At 45.2% G+C, this 24,632-nt stretch overlaps 1 long non-coding RNA gene across 1 annotated transcript; it reads right to left on the bottom strand.

The window, feature by feature from the left end:
• Positions 1–1,172: 1,172 nt before the first annotated feature.
• LOC136333598 (uncharacterized) lies at positions 1,173–24,557 on the bottom strand. Its single transcript, XR_010731061.1, has 2 exons — positions 24,495–24,557; positions 1,173–1,345 (listed from the first exon to the last, which is right to left on the bottom strand). It is a non-coding gene; the product is annotated as an uncharacterized lncRNA (long non-coding RNA).
• Positions 24,558–24,632: the final 75 nt, after the last annotated feature.

The following is a 24,632-nucleotide window of genomic DNA, read 5'->3' as shown; positions in this document are numbered from 1 at the left end:
GCAATCCAGAGGGACTCTTACAATTAACCTAACAGGAGTTTCTCTCACTTCTATAAGGGCCATCCCCTGTTTCACTCTGTATGATACTGGAGAAGTATCTTCATTCCTGAGCATGAACATGCATTGGGGGCGCTGTCCTGTGGGCATTTGAGACATTTATGGGTCTGCTTGAAAGAGTGGGCTGTTGCTCAGGCGCAAGACTTGTTTCTAGTTTCTCTGCCTCCCTTATTGGATCCTCTGCCTAAAGGCTTTAGGCTCCTCCTGTTTTCCAAAAGGCTACTCTGAAGTTACAGCTCCTGTTCCCCACAGGCCTCTTCTCCAACTATCCGGCAGTGCACGCATGCGCGCGCGCGCGCGCGCGCACACACACACACACACACTTTTTTTTAAGTGCACAATTATAACTTCAAACATTGTACACTATTGCCCTTCATCATGTCTTAGACTGGTCACCAGTCATCTGATGTTTACATTTGGAGATTCAGGGAGAAATCATATTCTATTACTGGCCCCTTTATTGCAAGTTTGTGGGGTTTTTTTGAGGATCAGGAATCTACCATCAGGCTCCTTTAACCCTTCTAAACATGTCAGTCAGTCACACAAGAACAACAACAACAACAAATGCATTGAAGACATTGTTTAAAAGCGCCAAGCTTAGCTAGGAAGTCGGGGAATAGTGAGAAGGGTAAGACAGGGTCCTTGCCCCAAATTCTAGTTGCAATAACAATACCTAAACATTTAAGAAGTTATCCAAATTATTATTATTAGTTTTTAAAAGATTTTATTTATTGATTTTATAGAGAAAGAAAGGGAAGGTGAGGAGTGGGAAGCATCAACTTGTGGTAGTTGCTTCTCATATGTGCCATGACCGGGCAGGGCAAGCCTGGGGTTTTGAACTAGTGACCTCAGCATTCCAGGTTGATGCTTTATCCACTGCACCACCACAGGTCAGGCAAGAAGTTAACTAATAAAAGAGTTAAATCAGTTACAAGGTACACAGGATAAAAAAGTGATGACAAGGCAGAATGTGATTAATGCATTACTAATTAGTGCATTACTAATTAGTAATTACTACTTAATGTTGGGTAGGTTCTTCAACCTCTGAGTCTGATTTCCTTTGTTTGTATTAGCCTGCTAGGGCTGCCGTAACAAAATACCACAGACTAGGTGGCTTAAACAACAAACATTTATTGTCTCAGAATTCCGGCGGCTGGAAGTCCAACATCATGGTGTCCACAGGTTTGGATTCTTCTGTGGTCTCTCTCTTTGGCTTGTAGATGGCTGCTGTCTTGTTATGTCCTTGGTGTGTCATCCCTCTGTCTGTTTCCAATGTCATAATCTCCTCCTAAGGACATTAGTCATATTGGATTAGGGTCCACCCTGACAACTTCACATTAACTTCATTATCTCTATAAAGGTCCTGTCTCTGGTATCATTCTGAAGTACTCGGGGTTAGGACTGCAGCATATGACTGTTGAGGGGCCACAGTGCAGCTCATAACTAACAAAATGAAAATAACAATTCCTGGCTATCTTTGGTCAAATATTGACTGAGTGCCTATTGTGTGCCAAGCACTGGAACCACTGGTGGAGCCCCATTAACACGGAGTCTGTGATGGGGGAAACAATTATGAATCAATCGCACATGCTGGGAAGGAGAGGGACTCCTGAGAGAGCATCTAATCAGGCAAGAGGCGGCCATTACCTGGACTAAGGCAGCAGCGGTGAGGACAGCGAAGAGAAAAATGGTGAAGCTATTTAAAGAAAGAATCAATAAAACTGGTGGGGAGTCCGTGTGGGTCCACAACTCCCAGGTCTCCTGCTTAGGGGCCTGGATGTGTTGGTACAGATTGCAGGGGTTCGTGCCACTTGCTGAGATGGGGAATGGAGGAGGAAGAGGAACGAGTTTTGAGCAAAGATGAGTATCTCCTCTTTGGACCAGTTTAATGGCCATGTCCATCAGTTATCTAACCCAATAGTTGAGAGCATGAGCTTCTGAGTCCACAAATCTGGGTTGGAATCCCAGTTTGTTCATATCCTGGGAGAGTTACTCCACCTCTCTGAACTGCCATTTGTTTACTATAAAATGGATAAAGTAATATCTCCCTTATAATGTTGTTGCTGAGAATTAAATGAGGTAAAATATGGGGAGATGACATCAGAGTAATGGCGGAGTAGGAAGCGATACCGATAAATCTCCCCCAAACCTCAACAAGATCTTCAACCAGAAACAGAAAAACCTATCCTTGGAGCCTCCAGATGTTTCGCAATACACCAAAGGTATGATCGAGCGAAAAATTGGCTAAATATATAACCAAACCCCGAAGGAAATAGGGAGTAAGAAATGCTCCGCATCAGATTTCTCAGCAGAAACCCTACAAGCTAGAAGAGAGTGGACTCCAATATTTAAAGTCCTGAAAGAGAGGAACTTTCAGCCACAAATACTATACCCATCAAAGCTATCCTTCAAATATGAAGGAGAAATAAAAACATTCACAGATACACAAAAGATGAGGGAATTTATCATCAGAAAACCCCCACTCCAGGAATTACTAAAGGGGGTTCTTCAATCAGATACAAAGAACAAAAAAAAATAAAGCCACAAGTAAAAGCTCCAAGAAGAACACAATAAAACCAAATTTAAACTGTGACAACAACAAAAAGAAAGGGGGGAGAGGATGGAGATTAACAGTAGCAAAGGACGATGGAGTGCAAAAGTACTCACAAAATAGTGCGCTACAATGAACAGGGTAGGAACCCTTTTCATTACCTAAAGGTAACCACCATTGAAAAAATCACCACAGAAGCACATGAGATAAAAAAGATAGCCACAGTGGAAAGATGTATGGAATACAACCAAATAAAAACAAAAGATAAAAAAACGAAAGAGAAGGATCAAACAAGACACAAAACTAATAGAAAGCAATCTATAAAATGGCAATAGGATGCTCTGGTTTCTCTTCAGATCGTATAAATCTTTCGCCTTTTTTTAAAATGGCAATAGGGAACTCACAAGTGTCAATAATTACACTAAATGTAAACGGATTAAACTCACCAATAAAAAGACACAGAGTAGCAGAATGGATTAAAAAAGAAAATCCAACTGTATGCTGCCTACAGGAAACTCATCTAAGTAACAAGGATAAAAACAAACTCAAAGTGAAAGGCTGGACAAAGTGAAATAAGTAAATCAGAAAAAAACAGGAACTGCATTATTCCATACGTAGGTGGGACATAAAAGTGAAACTAAGAGACATTGATAAGAGTGTGGTGGTTACGGGGGGAGGGGGGAAAGGGAGAGGGAAAGGGGGAGGGGGAGGGGCACAAAGAAAACTAGATAGAAGGTGACAGAGGACAATCTGACTTTGGGTGATGGGTATGCAACATAATTGAAAGACAAGATAACCTGGACTTGTTGATCTTTGAATATATGTAACCTGATTTATTGATGTCGCCCCATTAAAAAAATAAAATTATAATAAAAAAAATAAATGAGGTAAAATATGTTCAACACATAGCACAGTGTACCCATGTACATGGTGCATAGTAAGCACTCAAAAAATGTCTGGTCATTGTTGTTATTAAATTTGAATGGCCCTGGCCATTCGGTTCAGTGGATAGAGCGTTGGCCCCGTATGTGGATGTCCAGGGTTTGACCCCCAGTCAGGGCACACATGAGGAGCAACCATTTGCTTCTCTTCCCCTCCATTTTTCCCTTCTCTCCCTCTTCCTCTCTTGTAGCCAGTGGTTCAATTGGTTTGAGCGTCACCCCGGCACTGAGGTTAGCTCTGTTGGTCTGAGTGTCGGCCTCGGGCACCGAGGATAACTTGGTTGATTTGAGCATTGGCCCCCAACAGGGGTTGCCGGGTGGATCCTGGTCAGAGTATGTGTGGGAGTCTATCTCTCCTCTTCTCACTTAAAAAGAATTTTTTTTTTTTTTTTGAATGAAATGGTGAGCAAATCCAAGCTCTCTCTGGTTGATTTCCTATAGATCATGATTCTAACCTGGATTTTAGTACTTCTGCTTTATTTGGAAACATTGCCCTCTGCTTATTTTACATTTTTGTTCCTGGAGCTCAAAGGGTTTCCCGATGCTCAGTTCTTTGATAGAACTGGGTAGAAGGCAAGATTATTTTGTTTACCTAAGGTAAATTTTTAGTGGGGAACGCAATCATATTCTCACTGCAGGTGGCGCCCTTCCTCTGCACATCTGCCTGTGGAACTAATTCTCTGAAGTCAGAAACCAGGTCCCTGAAACTCAGAGAAATGTCCATCGCACCCGAAGAACAATTTCACAAGGGAACTTGAAAATGCCGCATTTTGGCTGTAGGAACTGACTTGTACCTACAAGTCTCCAAGCAGGCCATGCTGTTTCATGCTTCTGTCTGTCTCTGCATGTACCGTTTGCTGGCAATACTTGTTCCATTCGACTTTGCCTCACTAACTCCCTCTTGTCTAGCAAAACTCAGCTCAGATGTCACCTCCTCAATGAAGCCTTCCCTGATTGGCCTTTTATTTGGGGTTGCTGCCTCTCCTCTGTGCTTTCACCACATCCTGAGCATTTCATTTGGATGGAGCTACAATAAATGTTTTGGGGGTGTTGTTGGTTTGTTTGTTTTTTTGGTTTTTTGTTTGTTTGTTTTTTACAGAGACAGAGAGTCAGAGAGAGGGAGTGATAGGGACAGACAGACAGGAAGGGAGAGAGATTAAAAGCATCAATCATCAGTTTTTCGTTGCGACACCTTAGTTGTTCGTTGATTGCTTTCTCATATGTGCCTTGACCGCGGGCCTTCAGCAGACCGAGTAACCCCTTGCTCGAGCCAGCAGTCTTGGGTCCAAGCTGGTGAGCTTTTGCTCAAACCAGATGAGCCCATGCTCAAGCTGGCGACCTCGGGGTCTTGAACCTGGATCCTCTACATCCCAGTCTGATGCTCTATCCACTGCGCCACTGCCTGGTCAGGCCAATAAGTGTTTTTAAACATTTTATTATAGAAAACTTCAAGCATAAAAAAAAGAATGATCTAAGAATATCAATCTTATGGAACTAATTTCTGATTAATTTCCCCCACAAGATAGGGACCTCTGTGAAGAGTGGATCTATATTTTATACCTCTGTGAAGAGGGTATAACGGGTCTCTACCCTGTGCCTGACATAGATTCTCAATAAAGCTGTGAGGTATAAGTGGAAGTACACTTGGTCTAATTTCTCTATTCATATTCTTTCTCCTCGTCCCTCCCTTTTTTGGGAAGCTCTCCCCATCTAGACCTCTAATCCTTGAGGAGCAGCCACGGACACTCCAAGCAGCACTCAGGACTGAGTGTGGTTCACCATGACACCCCCCCTTCACCAGGGTTTGGTGTGAGCTTTGGAACCACACACACATGTCCAAATTTCAGCGGTCATGTTGTTTTAATGACCACGACAAATTATTATTATTATTATTTAGATTGTATTTATTCATTTTTATTGGAGAGAGAGAGAGAAAGGAAAGAGATAGAACAGGGGGAGGAGAAGGAAGCATCAACTCCCATATGTGCCTTGACCAGACGAGCCTGGGGTTTCGAACTGGCAACCTCAGCATTCCAGGTCGACGCTTTATCCACCGCGCCACCACAGACAACAAATTATTTTAACATCTCCAAGCCTCTGTTGCGTTATCTATAAAAATAAAAATTGTTTGCTTCACAGAGCTGTTGTGAGAATTAAATAAGATACCCAATTGCTTGGCACATAGCAGGTGTAATAGATGCTTGTTTCCTTTCTTTTGGGTTTTATGTTGATTCCAGGAAAATGACTTCATCCCTGTAGAAGAATGGCTGTTATTCATTATGCAACTGGAACAATGACAACACGGATCTTTGGGAAACACTGGCTTTCCCTGCCGGGCACAGGAAATGGAACAGCGGTCTCCCTGCACACCCCTGCCCTCTGATTCTGGAAACAGAGGCCAGCCTGGCCAAGGTAAAATGAAAAGGGTAGGAGGCCCCTGCACTGTGTCCTCCAGTTCTCCAGTTCTGCTAATACATTCTGCCATTCATTTATTCATTCATTCAACCTCTATATTTTTTTATTTTTTTAGCAAGCGTGACAGGGGCAGACAGAAAGGGAGAGAGATGAGAAGCATCAACTCATAGTTGTAGCACCTTAGGTGCTCATTGATTGCTTTCTCATATGTGCCTTGATGGGGGAGGGAGGCTCCAGCTGAGCCAGTGACCCTTTGTTCAAGCCAGCGACCTTGGGCTTCAAGCCAGCAATCTTTGGGCACAAGCCAGATGAGACCACGCTAAAGCCAGTGACCTCAGGGTTCCAGGTTGATGCTGTATACATTGCACCACTGCCTGGTCAGGCAACAGTCCATATTCTTGAGTGCCTTCTGTGTATAGGCACAGGGCTAGGGGCGGGGGCTTGGTGGTGGACAGACTTAACTGTGGCCCTCACAGAGCCTGTGGTGATTGTGGATGGGGTGAGGGGAGAAACAGGTGCACACTGAAACAAGGGATAGGGCTATGGATGAAAAGTGTGGGCAATGAGAGGGTATAACGGGGCTCTACCATAATCTCGGGGATGGGAGGGCTTCCTTGAGGAAGTGACCTTGAAGCCAAGACATAAAGGACAAATAGGAATTAGCAGACCAAGAGCATGGAGAAAAGAGAACCCTTCCATCCTACCCTGGCTCATCTTTTCCTATCAACTTGTGGGGTGCTCCATGTGGGCACCCCACTCAGAGCTCCTTGTCACAAAGCCCTCCCTGTGCCTCACCTGCCGAACGTCGTAGCAGCCCCATGGCCCTCCTTCTCACCAAGGATGGAAGTTACCCCAAGATGGCAGCTGAGAAATGTGTCCCTTTCAAGGAGACTGCCTTCTCCTCATGTATACAAAGGAACTGTCTTCAAAAATCAGATTCTGCCTAACCGGTGGATAGAGTGTTGGCCTGGGATGCTGAGGACCCAGGTTCGAAACCCCCAGCTCAATGGCTCGAGCACAGGGTTGTTGGCTTGAGCATTGGATCATAGAGATGACCTCATGATCGCTCGCTTGAGCCCAAAGGTCACTGGCTTGAAGCCCAAAGTTGCTGGCTGGAGCAAGGGGTCACTGGCTTGGCTGGAGCCCCCTGTCAAGGCACATAGGAGAAGCAATCAATGAACATCTAATACTACCAGTTGATGCTTCCCATCTCTCTCCCTGTCAGTCCTCCCCTCCCCCTCTTTCTCTCTCAAAACAAAACAAAACAAAACAAAAAAACTCCACAAAAAACAGATTCCAAACACTGAGACTTTCAGGCACTTTTCTTGGCTGTGTTTTGGGGAATCACAAGTGGCTGCTGACTGTATCTTGAGCACAACGTTCTGCAATCTTTCTTCTCTCCCTAATCACTGGACCTATTGGCTTCTCCACACCAGAGCAACCCAATGGCAACACCCAGAGCCTGTTCTTCCTGCTTTGGCAAAGGCCAGGGTCTGGGGCAGCCCAGGGGACTAAGAGGGCACGCAGGTGTTCCGTTGCTGGGCAACTGTGTCCAGCCCAGAGCAAAAAGTGCACTTGACGTCAGCTGTGGGTGAGGTCAGCCAACAGATGGTCTGTGAGCCTCAAGAGGAAAAGAAGTCTAGCCAAGAACAGAGCTAGGCTTTCACTTCCTTTTCTTGACTAGGCTGGCAGATTAGGACAATGCTGGCAATCAAAAGCAAGATGCTGGATACACTTCATGGGTGCGATGGGGAAGCGTGTTCCTGGTCAGACTTTAGCCAGATGGTGTCATTTCTAGTGGCAGTTCTGTCCTGAATGCTGTGCTGACAGGGTGATCAAAGATGACAGAAATAATAAACAATTGTAGCTAGCATTTATGTGCCAGGCATGTTTCACTTGACCACATACTTCTTACTTTTTATTTAACGCTCATGGTGACTCCAAGAAGTGGGAATAATTCCTCATCTGTCCCCAGTTGACAGATGAGGAAACAGACTTAGAAGGGTTAAAATGCTCGAGGTCATACAGCTAGTAAGTGGTAAGATGGGTCTGGAAATCCATCTAAAGCTCTTCACCAACACTGACAGACTCCATCCATTCATTCATTTAACAGGTAGTTCATTGAACTCCTTGCATGTTCCAGGCAATGTTTGAATTAAGGCAGATAAGATCCTGCTCCCCTGAAATTTACATCCTAGTGGAGAAGAAAAATAACTAAAAGGATCATTTCACAGGAGTGCTGTATAAAAATAAAGTGTGATAATAACAGAGGTATTTTTTTTTTGAGAGAGAGAAGATGAAAAGAGAGAAAGTGGGGTGTGGGGGGATCGGGAATCATCAACTGGTGGTAGTATGTACCTTGACCGGGCAAACTGGGGTTTCAAGCCAGGGACCTCAGCATTCCAGGTTGACACTTGATCCACTGGGCCACCACAGGTCAGGCTAACATAGGGCTATTTTCAATTGAATGGTCAGGGAAGGTGGTTCTAAAGAAGTGACATCTGTGCAAAAATGAGCCTTGGTGGGGGACCTTGGGGAAGGCCCTTGGGCAGAAGTGGGTTTGGCACCTTTGAGAAACAGAGTGTTGGACTTGAATGGGTTTTAAGTGAGCCATAAATGTAGTCTTGAACTTGGGCTCAGAACAGCAAACTTTCTAAACGAAGGACATGATGGACTTGCTTAATTGGGCTTGGGTGAGAGAAGCTGGAGTTTTGGTTGATCTGGTAGTTGATGTAATCTTGAGTTACTCTGATAAAAGGAGCATCTGGGGTGGAGTAGGAGATGACCCTGTCCACTCTGAGCAGATCAGACCTCACCTGGAGATTTCTGTGTGTTCTGGACACTCTACTTTAATATGTCAATAAACAAATTAAATTGTCCCCTATAGCAGTGGTCCCCAACCCCCGGGCCGCAGACCGGTACTGGTCCGTGGGCTATTTGGTACTGATCCGCAGAGAAAGAATAAATAACTTACATTATTTCCATTTTATTTATATTTAAGTCTGAACGATGTTTTATTTTTAAAAAATGACCAGATTTTTAAAAATGACCTCTGTTACATCCATCTAAGACTCACTCACTCTTGAAGCTTGTCTCAGTCACATGATACATTTATCCATCCCACCCTAAAGGCTGGTCCATGAAAATATTTTCTGACATTAAACCGGTCCGTGGCCCAAAAAAGTTTGGGGACCACTGCCCTATAGGACCATCACACCAGGGTGGTGAGCAGAACAGGTCAGATAAATCATTTTCCCTGGTAGAGAAGATTTAGGGAAGTATGCAAGCTGTGTCCAAAAAAATCTAGGATATAAGGAAAGGAGTTTTAAGAAATCAGATTTCTTGCCTGACCAGTGGTATCACAGTAGATAGAGCGTCAGCCTGAAATGCTGAGGTTCCAGGTTCAAAATCCCGAGGTCGCTGGCTTAAGTGCAGGCTCACCAGTTTAAGTTCAAGGTGGCTAGCTTGAGCATGGGGTCATCATTGTGATCCCATGGTTACTGGCTTTAGCCCAAAGGTTGCTGGCTTGAGCAAGGGGTCACTGGTTTGACTGCCCCCTAGTCAAGGCACATAAGAGAAGCAGTCAATGAACAACTAAGGAGCTGCCATGAAGAATTGGTGCTTTTCATCTCTCTCCCTTCCTGTCTGTCTGTCCCTATCTGTCCCTCTCTCTGACTCTCTCTCTGTCTCTGTTTTTTAAAAAAATTAAGTTTATCCAGCCTGGCTTGTGGTGGCGCAGTGGATAGTCGACTTGGAACACTGAAGTCACCAATTCAAAGCCCTGGCCTTGCCAGGTCAAGGCACACATGATAAGCAACCAGTGAACAGCTAGAGTGAAGCAACTACTTCTCATTCTCCCCTGCCTCCTCTCTCTGTAAAAATCAATAAATAAAATCATTAAAAAATATATTAAGTTTATCTGCCTGACCTGTGGTGGTGCAGTGGATAAAGCATCGACCTGAGGTTGCCAGTTTGAAACCCTGGGTTTGCCTGGTTAAGACACAAGAAGCAACTACTGTGATTTGATGCTCCCCATTCCTCTCTGCCCCTATCTAAAATCAATAAAATATTTTTTTCTTTTTAAAAAATAAAATTTTTTTAAAATTAAGTTTATCCATGTGCATTTAAAATGAATTTATGAAACTTTGCCTTCAGTATCTCCCTGAAGCAGAGCCTGTGAGCAGGAAATCCTGTGTTGTGTCTGTGTGGCTCCAGGCATCGCATGGCACGTTGGACTCCCACAGGCCTCTTCCCCTTTGTACTTGCTCTGGAGTCAGAAAATCCATATTCCAATTCGGGTTCTACCACATACAGCTACTGACCTTCAGTGAGTTACTTAACTTCTCCAAGGAAGAACAGCCTTGCTTTCTCCTTAAGTAAAGAAGGATAGGCCCTGGCCAGTTGGCTTGGCGGTAGAGCGTCGGCCTGGCGTGCAGAGGTCCCGGGTTCGGTTCCCGGCCAGGGCACATGGGAGAAGTGCCCATTTGCTTCTCCGCCCCTCCCCCTCTCCTTCCTCTGTCTCTCTCTTCCCCTCCCGCAGCCGAGGCTCCATTGGAGCGGGGATGGCCTGGTCGGTCGCTGGGGATGGCTCCTTGGCCTCCACCCTGGGCGCTGGAGGGGCTCTGGTCACGTAGGAGCGGCGCCCCGGAGGGGCAGGGCGTCGCCCCCTGGTGGGTGTGCCTGGTGGATCCTGGTCGGGCTCATGCAGGAGTCTGTTTGGCTGTCTCTCCCCGTTTCCAGCTTCAGAAAAATACCAAAAAAAAAAAAAAGTAAAGAAGGATACAGGGTCACAATTCCCAAAAGTTCTAAAAATTGAGTTTTCCCCTAAGTTTGGCATAAAAACTTGTTAAGTGACAAAATCTGACCTGAACTAATGTGAAGTCATTTAAAGGTTTATATTCTTTTCTCTTTTCCTCTTTATTTCGTTTTCTTTTTCTTTTTTTGAGAGAGATAGGAAGGGAGAGAGAGGTAGAGAAGCATCAACTCGTAGTTGCTTTCACTTTAGTTGTGCATTGATTGCTTCCCATATGTGCCTTGACCAGGGCTGAGCCAGTGTCCCCTTGCTCAAGCCAGTGACCTTGGGCTTTTCATGCCAGCGACCTTGGGGCTCAAGTTGGCGAGCTTTTGGGATTGTGTTGATGATTTCCCCACTCAAGACAGCAACCTCGGGGTTTTGAACCTCAACCTCAGAGTTCCGGGTCAACACTTTATCCACTGCACCACCACTGGTCAGGCCATTTATAGTTTTATTTATCACACTTAATGAGATAGTTCAAACATTTCACTACAGAAAAGTAAATGTATTGGCTGCATAGTGCTGTACCAGACCCCAGTGTGGATGTTATTTAATATACAATGTAAGCTCCATATCACCTTTACAAAACCCAAGGAATTCTGACTTCCAAAACACATCTAGCCCAAAGTGACAAAAATAAAAAAGGTATAAAAACTAACAGGGCAAAGACTGCTAATTGCTTACCCAGTATCTGTTCTTACCATCTTGCTTAATATAGAACCCTGATTGATTTTATTGGGACTAGAAGTGTGCCCAGCTAAAATACTCCACTTCCTAGCAAATAAGAGTGGCCAATAAGATATATTTGGAAGTGGTTGGGTGGGGCTTCCCAGAAAACACCCCATTTTCTTCTTACTGTCTGCATGTGGATGTGATGACTGGAGCTATCTTGAGTTTGTTTAAGCCACAGTACTTACATCTCTGTTAAAGGTAATACTAACTTGACCAATGGCCTAGTAAATTGCCTGAAGACTTATAAATGTCATAAAAGCCCATGAAAACACACAAAAAGTGATGTACTCATGGAGATGCTCTGATGATGTTAAGGACATGGCCAACAGGAAGGAGTGAGCTGGCGATCCCTCAGCTTCCATTAGCACTTGAGTCCTTGCCATGGGAGAGAAGCCCTCAGGAGTCTTCTTTGTACTCAGTGTTCTAACCAATAATGCCAGTTTCAGGGAGAGAGGGATAAGGCCTATAGGGTGTGAGTATAAGAACCTAATAGGGTCCTTGGCTCCTTGGAGAGTGTACAGAAAATGGCCAGTCAGTGGTAATGGGCTTTCAACTAGTCCAATCCTGAACCCTACAGGCCCTGAGAGAGCCAGTCCTATAAAGCTGGGGGTAGGACGGAGTGCAGGTGGGGAGTTGCTGAGAGCCTTGGCTCCGAGGGGCCCTGGGGTGGACTAGACATCTGGAGGGCTAGAGCCCAAGGCGGGCTATAGGCCAGCACATGGTGGGGGATACCTGCGAGATCTTAGGATGCTTTCCCAAAGTGAACACTTAGTGCTTCTAGGAAGGGTACAGAGGAGTCATTGGGAAAGGGCAGGAGGGCTTTGGGGGGTTGGAACTGGGTAGAAGGGTCTGGAGGACTTGCTGAAGGGCTCTAAGGCCAGAGAGACCATGGAGATGAGTTAGTTAAATTGTTTGTTGCAAGTCATTGGATTGTTTTTTAAATGTGTTAGGTTTTCTCTGCAGAACTGCTGTGACCTCCATCAGATTACTAGTTGTTTTTGAGCATCTATGTTATCCCTTGTCACAAAATCCTTGTCTTCTTCCGAGGCATATTATAGGGCAATACTTTTGTATAACCTGTAAAGCTGGGGAACCCAGAGAGGAGTACTGTGGAAAGAGTGTTTGTTAATATGATCACAAAATATTCAAATGTCCCAGATGAAAAAGTGCATTTATAGACACTCGTCTTAACTCCAAATTCCACAGTGTATCATTAGAACTGACAACTATTTGTTCTTGAGGGTTGGCATCAAAATTGAATCTTAAATGTGGAAGTCACACTCTCAGTTCTTTGGGGTTGTGCACAGCCTTCAAGGGCTGGGTGGACAGCCCAGAGCCTGAGCAAGTGTGTGCAGGCCCTCCTTTCTTCTCATCTTTGTGCTTCCTGCCTCCATCCCCAGCCCTTCCCAGCTCCGTGGAGATCAAAGCCGCTCCCTAGATCATACAAAGCCATTGCTGGAAAAGTCACATAAATGCAGCAGCTCTTTGCTGACTGGGGCCGGGAGTGATGCCAGGCTAGCGATTTTGGGAGGGAAACCTTCCAAATGCTAGATTAAGCCTCTGGAGCAGATGTTGGCTGTGAGTTGCCAGCATTCAGAGAGCTGTGCAGGCAGCAGGCGTGGACTCGGATGTGGGTAGCTCACAAAACTGGTGAACAAAGACCTGTAGACACTACGCTGATGTAAAGGCCAAGGAAGGGTCAGCTGTCAGGAGTCCCTGGGGAAGCCCGCTCAGTGCCCAAGAGACTAGAATCACAGTGAGTTATTTCAGTTGGAAGGAAAAGGGACATAACAAGTCCCTGACACCTCGCTCACACAGTTCCCAATGGATGTTCTTTCCTCTCCCAGCTTTACACTCAGCCTTCCATTTAAAAGAATTTCTAAATGGGAACATAATTCCTGAAATTTGCAAAGGACTCAGGCTTTGAGAAATGGTAGAAATAATGTAGGCACCATATTTATATATTACATTTAGAGAGGAGAGAGAGAGAGAAAGAGAAAGAGAGAGAGAGAAGGGGGGGAGCAGGAAGCATTAACTCTCATATGTGCCTTGACCAGGCAAGCCTGGGGTTTTGAACCAGTGACCCCATCATTCCAGGTCCACGCTTTATCCACTGTGGCACCACAGGTCAGGCCGTATACTACAGTTTTACACACAAATCCCAGTGGATTTGTGATCTTACTGACTTTGGGAGGAGGTGATTTGAGGGACCAGACAGGTATGCCAATTGGAGGACATCTCCCTCCACAGGTTTGTTTCGATGCCTGATATTCCACCACTGCCCATTAGAAGCTCTGGGTAGCAGAGTCAGGGCAAAGAAGAAGAGAGCAAACAAGGGGGGAGACCAGAAAGTCTGAAAAGACCTGGTGAAAGATGCACTTTGCTGAGTGTGGATGAACACTGCATCTGGAGTCAGACTGACCCGGGTTTGAATCCTGGCTCTGACATTTACTGGCTGGGTGACATTGAGCTAATTACTTGACTTTTCTGAGCTCCCATTCCCCATCGTGAAAGCGGGCTAATAATTTCGGACTCACAGGGCCGTTGTGAATGTGAACATGCTCTTTTACTGAGACCTTGTGTACACATGTAATTTGTTAGGAGCCGTGGCCCCCAGTCGTCCCTGCCGGTGCCTGTCTGGGGCCAGGATGTCCCATCAGCGAGCGCATTTCTCTCTGCCTCATTGCTCATCTCAGCCCAAGCCTCCGGCTTGTTCATGGGCAGTTAGTTACTTCAGAAGCCACGGTGATGCTCCCTGCACGCTGTTGAGAGGCTGGAGGCTTGGATTTCACTGAAGCCTTCAGAATGTATTTGCATTTTGAAGCCAGTTCCCCTTTGTCATGTTTTTCCATTGATTCTTGGCTTTTGGGGGAAGGTTTTCATCTTTCCGGCTCCCCTGAAATTAATCTTTCTCTGGAAGTATTTCGTACCACCAAAGAAGATCTGGGCCTACCCCAGACAAATCTGCAGAGGAGGCAGGACAGAAAAGGAAGAGGAGAGAAAAAGCTGGAGTCAAGTCAGGAACAGGACCTGGTGTGAGAGCAGCACTAAGAGAAAGTGCAGGGGATCAGAGGCGACCCTCCAGGTGACTGAAACCTGAGGGTCATTCCCTGAGTACCTGTGGGAAGCAGCAGTCCCCATGGAGCTGCTCTCTCCCAGGAACTGCTGTCCCCGTGGTCAGTGCAGAGCGGCCTGCCCCCAAGGAGCTGTGGAGGGGATGCCTCTGTGGTGATTCTAAAACCAATGCCACGTTCATGCAAGGCGTCTTCTGGCTCCTGTTTCCAGATGCCCTCCAGCTGCCTCAGAGAGGCCCTCAGATTCTTTACCAAGGCCCATTTCATGCACTGCCTATCACTGCCCGGTGCAGAACGGGCTTCCTGGGTGTGCCACCTGTGTAATTGTACAAGGTCCATGCTCAGAAGGACCTTGCTTTGGTTTAATGCTCTTATTCTGTAATCATCTTGAAATTCTTAATAATTTAAATTTTAAAAGAGATAAGTGTTTTGTAAGTGAAACCCAATGGGTCATTGGAGCATGATGAGATAAGACATGTGGTGACAGCACACGGCAGGGCAGGCAGCAGGAACACCAGGCAATGGATCTGGTGGCCCTGCATGTAGATGCATGCCTGGGGCAGTCTGGGACTCCACTGGATCTCAACCTGGGCCCAGATCGGTGGCAGTGACAGTGGTGGTGGCAGCAGCTGCAGCAGCAGCACCACAGGAAAGTAGAGGGACTCTACAGCAGTGGTCCCCAACCTTTTTTGGGCCACGGACCGGTTTAATGTCAGAAAATATTTTCACGGACCGGCCTTTAGGGTGGGATGGATAAATGTATCACGTGACTGAGACAAGCATTAAGAGTGAATCTTAGATGGATGTAACAGAGGGAATCTGGTCATTTAAAAAAATAAAACATTGTTCAGACTTAAATATAAATAAAATGGAAATAATGTAAGTTATTCTTTCTCTGCCGACCAGACCGGTCCACGGCCCGGGCATTGGGGACCACTGCTCTACAGGAAGGCAGCATTAGGACCCCAGCTGGGAGGACTACTTGGGCACCTGGAGCGCATCCTTGCAATGTCTGTACAAATAACCCCTGGCTCAGCTCCCAGGCAAGACTTGCTGGCCTTTGGGCTGTAAATTTTGTCGTAAATTATTATAAAATAAAAAAAGCATATAAATAGACACTGTAAGAGAGTATATTAGGGAACTACTAGAAATCTGTGTGTGTGTGTGTGTGTGTGTTGTGTGTGTGTGTGTGTGACAGTCAGAGAGAGGCACAGACAGACAGGAAGGGAGAGAGATGAGAAGCATCAATTCTTCGTTGTGGCTCCTTAGTTGTTCATTGATTGCTTTCTCATATGTGCCTTAACCGGGGTGCTACAGGAGACTGAGTGACCCCTTGCTCAAGCTAGTGACCTTGGCTCAAGCCAGCAACCATGGGGTCATGTCTGTGAGCCCACACTCAAGCCAATGACCTCAGGGTTTCAAACCTGGGTCCTCTGCGTCCCAGTCCAACACTCTACCCACTGCTCTATCTATTGCCTGGTCAGGTGGGAATTACTAGAGTCTTCAAGGTGTTTAGAGTCTTTGGTTTTAAAAACTGCAGTAAAATTGCAAAGCAAATATTCACAGGCTTAGAAATGGAAATTAGATTTAAAAGTTGTTGCATTAGATGGAAAAGAACACTATATTCATATGAAGTATTGGATAAACCAATTAATAAGACGATCAAAATTATTTTTTTCTTGTAATTGAAGACAGTGAAAGAATTCATAAATAGGTAGTTTAAATTTTAAGCAAAAGGTGAAACCACTTTCAGTTTCTTATATAACTTCCACAAGGGAATGTCAGAGGAAACATTAAAAGGCTGTTGTGTAAACTTACATTTAAAATCAAATTCAGCCTGACCAGGCGGTGGCACAGTGGATAGAACGTTGGACTGAGATGCCAAGGACCCAGGTTGGAGACCCCAAGGTCATCAGCTTGAGCGCGGGCTCATCTGGTTTGAGCAAAGCTCACCAGCTTGGACCCAAGGTTGCTGGCTTGAGCAAGGGGTCATTCGGTCTGCTGAAAGGCCCACGGTCAAGGCACATATGAGAAAAGCAATCAATGAACAGCTAAGGTGTCGCAATGGAAAACTAATGATTGATACTTCTCATATCTCTCTGTTCCTGTCTGTCTGTCCCTATCTATCCCTCTCTCTGACTGCCGCTGTCTCTGTAAAAAAAAAATCAAATTCAGACTGAAACTGATATGTATGAAGAATTAAATCTGCTTACAAAGGATGTTCCATGAGAATCATCAGCTCTAATTCCACTAAAATTTATGTTTTGAAATAATTGATCAGAAATGTAATCCAATGTTGGTTGTCACAGCCCATCAAATAAATACTCATAACAGCTTCAGTAAGTTATATCAGCAGAAAACTCTTTGCAATCTTGCATTGGCTAAAGAGCAGCTGACGTCATTCTCAATTATACTGATTTAAAATAAAGTAGCTAAAATTATAATTTTTTTAAATTAAAATTTTTGATGCCCTAAATAAGTGAATTTGCAGGAAAGCTAGCCAGAAAATTCTTATGATCAAATCAAGATCTAACATTAATGAAGTATTATTATATATTAAATTGATAAAATATGATACCAAAAACACTTTTTTTTTTATAATTTGTGAGTTTTTGTTGTTACTTGTGTCACTATTACTCCATAACCTTTTATAAGGAATAAAATATTTCTAAAGGCAAAAGCTTTATATTCTAGAGTCTTGAGCTGCACTTTTTCCTACTCTTTGAATAACGGATCTTTATTTTGCACTGGGCTCCACAAGTTATGTGCTCTGCCCTGCCTCAGTTCCTTGAAGGCTCTCTATACTCTATCTAGCAAAGCCCATAGACATATAAACTCATGTTTTGAATTCCTCTAGATTCCAGAGCAGTGGTTCTCAATGGAGGGCAATTTTGGCCCTCCCCCAGGAGACGTGGCAACAGCTGGAGACATTCTTTGTTGTCACAACTAGGGGGTTGCTACTGGCATCTAGTGAGTAGAGGCCAAGGATATTGCTAAACATTCTACAGTATATAGAACAGCCCCCACAACAAGGAATGATCTGGTCTGACATATCAATAGTGCTGTAGTTGAGAAACCCTGATTGAGGGTCTCCAATTGTGGTTTCAAGCTAGCAGAGCAGCATCCCTGTGGGTTGTTTGAAATGCAGACTCTCAGTGTCCACTGCAAATCAGAACCTGCATTTTCACAAGAGCCCCACGTGATTGATGTGCACATAAAAGTTTGAGAAGCACTGAGCTAGGGCAGTGGTTGGCAAACTCGTTAGTCGACAGAGCCAAATATCAACAGTACAACGATTGAAATTTCTTTTGAAAGCCAAATATTTTAAACTTAAACTATATAGGTAGGTACATTCCTTATTGAGGTAGCGCCTGCACATGGTATTTTGTGGAAGAGTCACAGTCTAGGGGCCAAAGAGCCACATGTGGCTTGTGAGCCACGGTTTGCCGACCATTGAGCTAGGGCAGGGGACCCCAAACTACAGCCTGTGGGCCGCATGCGGCCTCCTGAGGCTATTTATCCGCCCCAGCTGCACTTCCAGAAGGGGCACCTCTTTCATTGGTGGTCAATGAGAGGAGCATAGTTCCCATTGAAATACTGGTCAGTTTGTTGATTTAAATTTACTTGTTCTTTATTTTAAATATTGTATTTGTTCCCGTTTTGTTTTTTTACTTTAAAATAAGATATGTGCAGTGTGCACAGGGATTTGTTCATAGTTTTTTTTATAGTCCAGCCCTCCAACAGTCTGAGGGACAGTGAACTGGCCCCCTGTGTAAAAAGTTTGGGGACCCCTGAGCTAGGGGATGTGAATCTCTAATGGTATATTTCAGACATGTGGGAGGGAGCCCTTCTCTGCCTGTTCAGTCATGCAAGCCCTACAGCCCAAGAACCATGCTGTTCCTGTCACTTTCCTCTTGCTTCTTGCTCATCTCCCAAGTCCCCCCCACCCCCAGGCATGTGACAGGCAGGCCCAGGTGCAAGCACACTGTGAGTAGTGTCTGACAGCACTTCAATCCTGGAACTCTGGTTTTGAACTTGTACCTCTGTCAAGCAAGTATGCAGAGAAAAGACAGCAGGCTAATCTCAGACCTGGGAATGTCAAAGCTCAGGCTGGATCCCAGATGATCCCAGGCCTCCCTCTGTTGTACTGGGCCTAAGGACTTTGCGCTGTGCCTCCACATCTTAGGGACTGGTCCTCTAGCATGCCTTCAAGCATGCTGCTTCCTTCACAATGGTCTTTCCCATTTTGACTGTCTCTGGCTGAGCCTTCAGGACTCACTTGTCTGCCCCTCCTGGAAGCTTTCAGTTTTCCTCAAGTTCCTCATAACTAACAGCAGACAGGTCTGTGACAGTGGCCCCAAGTTCTCAGGTCTTCATGGGAGGAAAAGTAAATGAAGGTCAGGTGGGGGCTCGGGCAAATGTAGGGTTCCTGACCCCATACACAAATGCAGCCTCAATGTTTATGTTTGGATTTTTAAAGAAAAGTAGTAAGTCTGGGTTTTTTCTTTTTTTTTTTGTGCCCTGGCCGGGAATCAAACCTGGGACTCCTGCACACCAGGCCAATGCTCTACCACTGAGCCATCTGGCCAGGGCCTTATTTTTTTTTTTTTTTTTTTTTTACAGAGACAGAGAGAGAGTCAGAGAGAGGGATAGATAGGGACAGACAGACAGGAATGGAGAGAGATGAGAAGCATCAATTATCAGTTTTTCGTTGTGACACCTTAGTTGTTCATTGATTGCTTTCTCATATGTGCCTTGACCATGAGCCTTCAGCAGACCGAGGAACCCCTTGCTGGAGCCAGCGACCTTGGGTCCAAGCTGGTGAGAGCTCTTTGCTCAAACCAGATGAGCCCACGCTCAAGCTGGCGACCTTGGGGTCTTGAACCTGGGTCCTCTGCATCCCAGTCTGACGCTCTATCCACTGTGCCACCACCTGGTCAGGCGTAAGTCTGGGTTTTTAATGTGAAATCTGATTTTCAAATCCTGGCAACTAAATAAAAAAATTAAAACAAACCAACCACAGGCAGACCAAACCACTCTGCAGGAGGCTAGGACCTCAGATGAGGCAATTCGCTGCTGCTGGGCTGGGTCAACACTTATCATGTTGTGTTGTCACTATTTGTGGAAGTCTTTGCCTCAACACTCAGCAATGTGGCAGCTTGAGGGTGGAGCCTAGAACAAAGTAGTCCTCAGCACATACCTGTGAATGAATAAATGAATGAGTTTCTTTATTATTATTATATTTGTATTGAGTGAGAGGCGGGGAGGCAGAAAGAGAGACTCCCACATGCACTCTGCTGGGATCCACCGAGCAAGCCCCCTACCAGGTGATGCTCTGCCCATCTGGGGCCACTGCTCTGTTGATCCGCAACTGAGCTATTTTTAGCTCCTGAGGTGGAGGCCATGGAGCCATCCTCAGTGCCAGGGGCCAACTTGCTCAAACCAATTGAGCCATGGCTGAAGGAAAGGAAGAGAAAGAGAGAGAGAGGGAGAAGGGAAGAGGGGGGGTAGAGAAGCAGATGGTCACTTCTCCTGTGTGCCCTGACCAGGAGTCGAACCCAGGACTTCCACGTGCCCAGCTGACATTCTACCACTGAGCCAAGGCCAGGGCCTGAATGAGTTTTTTTTTTTTTTCATTTTTCATTTTAAAAGATTTTTATTTATTGATTTTAGAGAGAGGAGAGAGAGAAGGTGGGGTAGGAGCGGGAAGCATCAACTCATAGTAGCTGCTTCTCTTAGGTGCCTTAACTGGGCAAGCCCAGGGTTTCAACCCGGCAACCTCAGCATTCCAGGTCAACGCTTTATTCACTGCGCCACCACAGGTCAGGCCTGAATGAGTTTTTGATGCTACTACTTGTAAACTCTGGCTAACCAGTGGGTTTAAAGCCATGGTTTATAATGGGCAGTGTCACCCTGTTGGGGTTGTTTGGACACCTGTAGGGGTGTTTTTGGCTGTTGAATGAAGGCACCATTTAGTGGATGAGGGGTCAGGGTGATAAAAATAATACCAAGCAACTATTTTGTGCTCACTGTGTGCCAGGCTCTGTTCCAAACACTTAATTGAAGTGAACTCATTAATCTTTACAACAGTCTTACAATGTAGATACTGCCATTATCCTCATTTCAGAGAAAGTGTTGTGGGGGGGGCGCAGGGGTACCAGTCGGTCTGCAAGAGACAGGACAGCCCCGCACAGCAAGAAACCATCATATGTTCCACAGACTCTTGTATGCCCCTTTGGATGTTTATGTAGAGAAAAACTTTCTAATGATCAGAAATACCACTATCATGTAAACTATAGGAAGAGTTTGCTGTATTTTTTGGCACTTTCCCAAGAGGTCATCATTTCAGAAAAATCACACAGTAGACAGCAACATTGCTCAAGGAATCTGTATCACTAAAACCTTACACCTACATCCACTTGCACTTATAGTTCCTCAAGTCATGGTGATTCTTGGTGCAAACATTGGATCAATTCATTTTTTAAAGTAAACTCTTTATTGAATAACTACATCCTTCAAAAAAATGAGTCATAAGTATTAACCTCTATAAACTTTTGCAACGTGAACACACCTCTGTGTAACCAGCACTCAGTTCAAGAAACAGAACATTCTCAGCACCCAGAAGTGCCCTCATATTCACTTCTAGTCACAATTCCCACTGAAGGTAACTGCCATACTTTCTACCACTTCTAACATCTTACATTAATTTTGCCTACGTGTTTGAACTTTATATACATGGAATCACCTGGTATATATTTTTGTTTGTTTCTTTCTGGCTTCCTTTAGTCAAAATCATACTGTGAGGCCTTGACGGGTTGGATCAGTTGGTTAAGAGTGCCATCCCAAAACACTAAGGTGGAGGGTTTGATCCCTGGCCAGGGCACATATGGGAAGCAAACAATGAGTGCACAACTAAGTGGAACAACAAATAAATGCTTCTCTCTTTGTCTGTCTCTCCCTTCTCTCTCTCAAATCAATAAAAAAAAATCACATTGTGAGATTCACCCACATTGTGTGAACTGCTGGCTACCTCCCTGGGCAAAGGGCAGGGAGGAGAAGCAGCTAATCAGGCTGGAAGGGGGACGTGGGCAGTTATGAAGACATGGCAGATAGACATTCTCTTTGCTACCTTGGCTTATCTTTGAGTGTAAAATGGGGCTCATACTTTTACTCAGGTTACCTTGTCTGTGTCAGAGATAAAAATGTCAAAGACTTGTCAGTGCTTCAGAAAAAGCAGGAGGGACTGGATCGCCCTGTTATACATACCTGCTGACTGGGTGTCATCAGGTGCACATTGCCTCAGGTACCCATTTTCCTGGGCTGGTCTCAGAATTGGGGAGTGCAGGGAATGGAAGTTGCTGCTCTGGGCAGCTCTTCTCTGAGCTCTGACCTCTGCAAAGCCCCCTCAAATTAGTGGCTAACAGGGACTAGGCCACCAAGCCTGGCTCTGATAGGTTTCTGACAAGTTAGAGGAGGGGTGCCTCAGGTTGTCTGAATACATGCTCAGGCCCATGCATTCAGACAACTGTCCGAACTCAAGAGATCTTCCTCCCAGGATTGGGAACCGCCCCTCAGCTGTGCTGGCCCAGTCCTGTCAGTCCATGCATCCTGGACTCTTGACTTTCTGAGGTGACATGGCTTGAATACTTCCCCCTCCTCTGGGATCAAGTAGGTTTATGTGTTTATTTCTTGGGGCTTTGAAGGCTGCCTAAGGAATCTTGAATCAAAACAAAGGAAACCCCATGCTAATGCCTGTCTGAAGTCAAGCAAGTCAGTCATCTGCTTGGTGCCTCAACTTCCTTATGGGTAGAACTGGGGAATAATAATGGCTCCTTTTGGGGATGTTGTGCATATAAATGAGCTGGTGTGCAAGGAAGCACTTTTTAATAGATCAAGAGATATGTAATGACAATTTAGGCCATCATTTGCTATTTTTATTGGGGGTAGAGGGATCCATATATTTATTTGAAAAAGTGTGACTTTTGGAACAAATAAGTATGAATTCTGGTTTTGCAGCAGCATATATGCAATGTAGTTTTTGATGTCATAAATATCAGTTTTGTGCCTGTTTCTTCATGTGTAAAATGGTGTTAATGATAGTAAACTTGGAGGATTGTTATCAAAATTAGTTGTGAATAATAGAGTGAAGAAATAAAATGGAGTCTCTATAGTCAAGCTGCTAAATACTAAAATCAGGTAGGTTATGGCATGAGGAAACACTTCTATTCTTGTTTTAACTAGCCTGGGAACTTAAACTTTTGAACTTTCTAGTCCTGCATCAATGCCTGGGTATATATCAAACCTCCATTAACCCCCTGATTACCTCCTGAAGGACTAAGTAAAAAATGTTCATGTATCCAGACCACCTGACATCCATTATCCAGACCACAGGTCAGAGAAGATTACGGTAACATCTCAGATCAATCCAGAGGCTAAGAATGCAGAATTGATTTTTCTCAAGAATGTACTTTTTACTATAAGAACTTTTAGCTTTTTTTCTTCTTTGGAACACTCTGGGTATGGCCTAGTTGTTTCAGGTTTATGAAACAAAAGATTACTAAGGCCCTTGAGTAAATCTTTATCACTTATTTCTAGACAAAGCCTCCAGAATCTTTTTGAGTTCGTGTGACAGTGGTTACATGTATAAAAGTCCCTACTCAGTACCTAGTACACAGTAGGTGCTCAATAAAAGGTGCTGTCATTCCTGTTGTTACAAGTAATAATGATAGCAACAGAGATACAGTATTCTAATTCTGAACCTTTTATCTCCATCACTTTCAGGGAGCTAAGCTCCTCTTTCCTGACCTCTAAGTGGTACAGGCACAAGCTACTAGTTAGATTCCTGGGAGAGAAGGAATACGGGGTGCCCTTTGACATACCACATGAATGACCAGGACTGTTCTACTTTAGCACTGGAATTCCTAGTCCCTTGAAGTCCCTTAGCCCCAGGCAAACTGGGATGACTGACTTCTCTACAGACTGCAGGAAAGGCTGAAGTCTGTGGCTCCAAGTGCAGACACTGGCATTGCTTCTCAAGTAGGAGCGCCTCAACCTTTACAGAGCGCTTCAACATTTACAGAGCACCTCTGAGACAGACACTGTACAAGAGCCTGGGGCACACAGATAAAAAAATCACAATCATCGCCACCAAGGGGCCACAAACCCTATAACACATCAGCGGAGGGCTTACCTCCTAGGACTTCTCGTGAGATGACCAATAACTGAAGTAACCACAGTGCACAAACTACTCATATAGCAGGTGCTGGAAAATAGCCGCAGGAGGCAACTCTGGATGGAAAATAAAGTTAGGAATGTGGCGGGTTCTAGCCGCGCCTCTGCCTGTCCTCACTCTAAACTTCAGTTTTCTCACCGTGAGATTCGTTGTGTGCTTTTAGCGTGTTGAGGAATCACTTCGGAATGCTCATTAAAATAGATTTCTGAATCTGACCCTAGCTTTACTGAATTGGAAGGGCTGGAGGTGGGACCCCAAATCTGTATTTTTACACCACCCCCCAATCCTCCGCGCAATTTTGACGTAGGCAGGCTACAGTGCTATAGTTTGGGAAGTACTGCTTAATAGGGAGATAAAAACCTGCCTCAGCGATAGGTCTGGGGAATGATCCAAAAGCTAATAAGGCAACAGGTAAGAAAGTGCCTTGTAAACTTGAGAGCAGACCAATTCTTTCTTTGCAAATAATCGTAATCCAATAATCTAATATTATCCAAAACATCTAAATAATGATAATAGTAAAAGAACTGGAGGGTGCACTGTAAAAACGGTACAGTCCGAGCCAGCACCACAGCCCAATCCACTCCAGCGGCGTCAACCTGACTGTCTCTTTAAGACCCTCCTCCCCGCCCCCCCGCCCCTCCCCTCTTCTCTTCCCCCTCCCCTCCCCCTCCCCCTCTTCCCCCGCCCTCCGGCTCACCTTCAGTGGGGCGTGTGGCCCAGCCGGCGGCGCGTGCGTGCTGGCAGCCGTCGAACGCCAGAGCCTCCCAGCGGGGCGGTCACGGCGGCGCGACGCCGGCGCTTGTTGCGTGCGCGCCTGGCCCCGCCCCCTCGCCCT

The sequence above is a fragment of the Saccopteryx bilineata genome, chromosome 4 (genome assembly GCF_036850765.1).
Source record: "Saccopteryx bilineata isolate mSacBil1 chromosome 4, mSacBil1_pri_phased_curated, whole genome shotgun sequence".
In the NCBI taxonomy this organism is placed as follows: Eukaryota; Metazoa; Chordata; class Mammalia; order Chiroptera; family Emballonuridae; genus Saccopteryx; species Saccopteryx bilineata.
The sequence above is the reverse complement of the archived record's forward strand: the minus strand, read 5'-3'. Positions and strand labels throughout refer to the sequence as shown.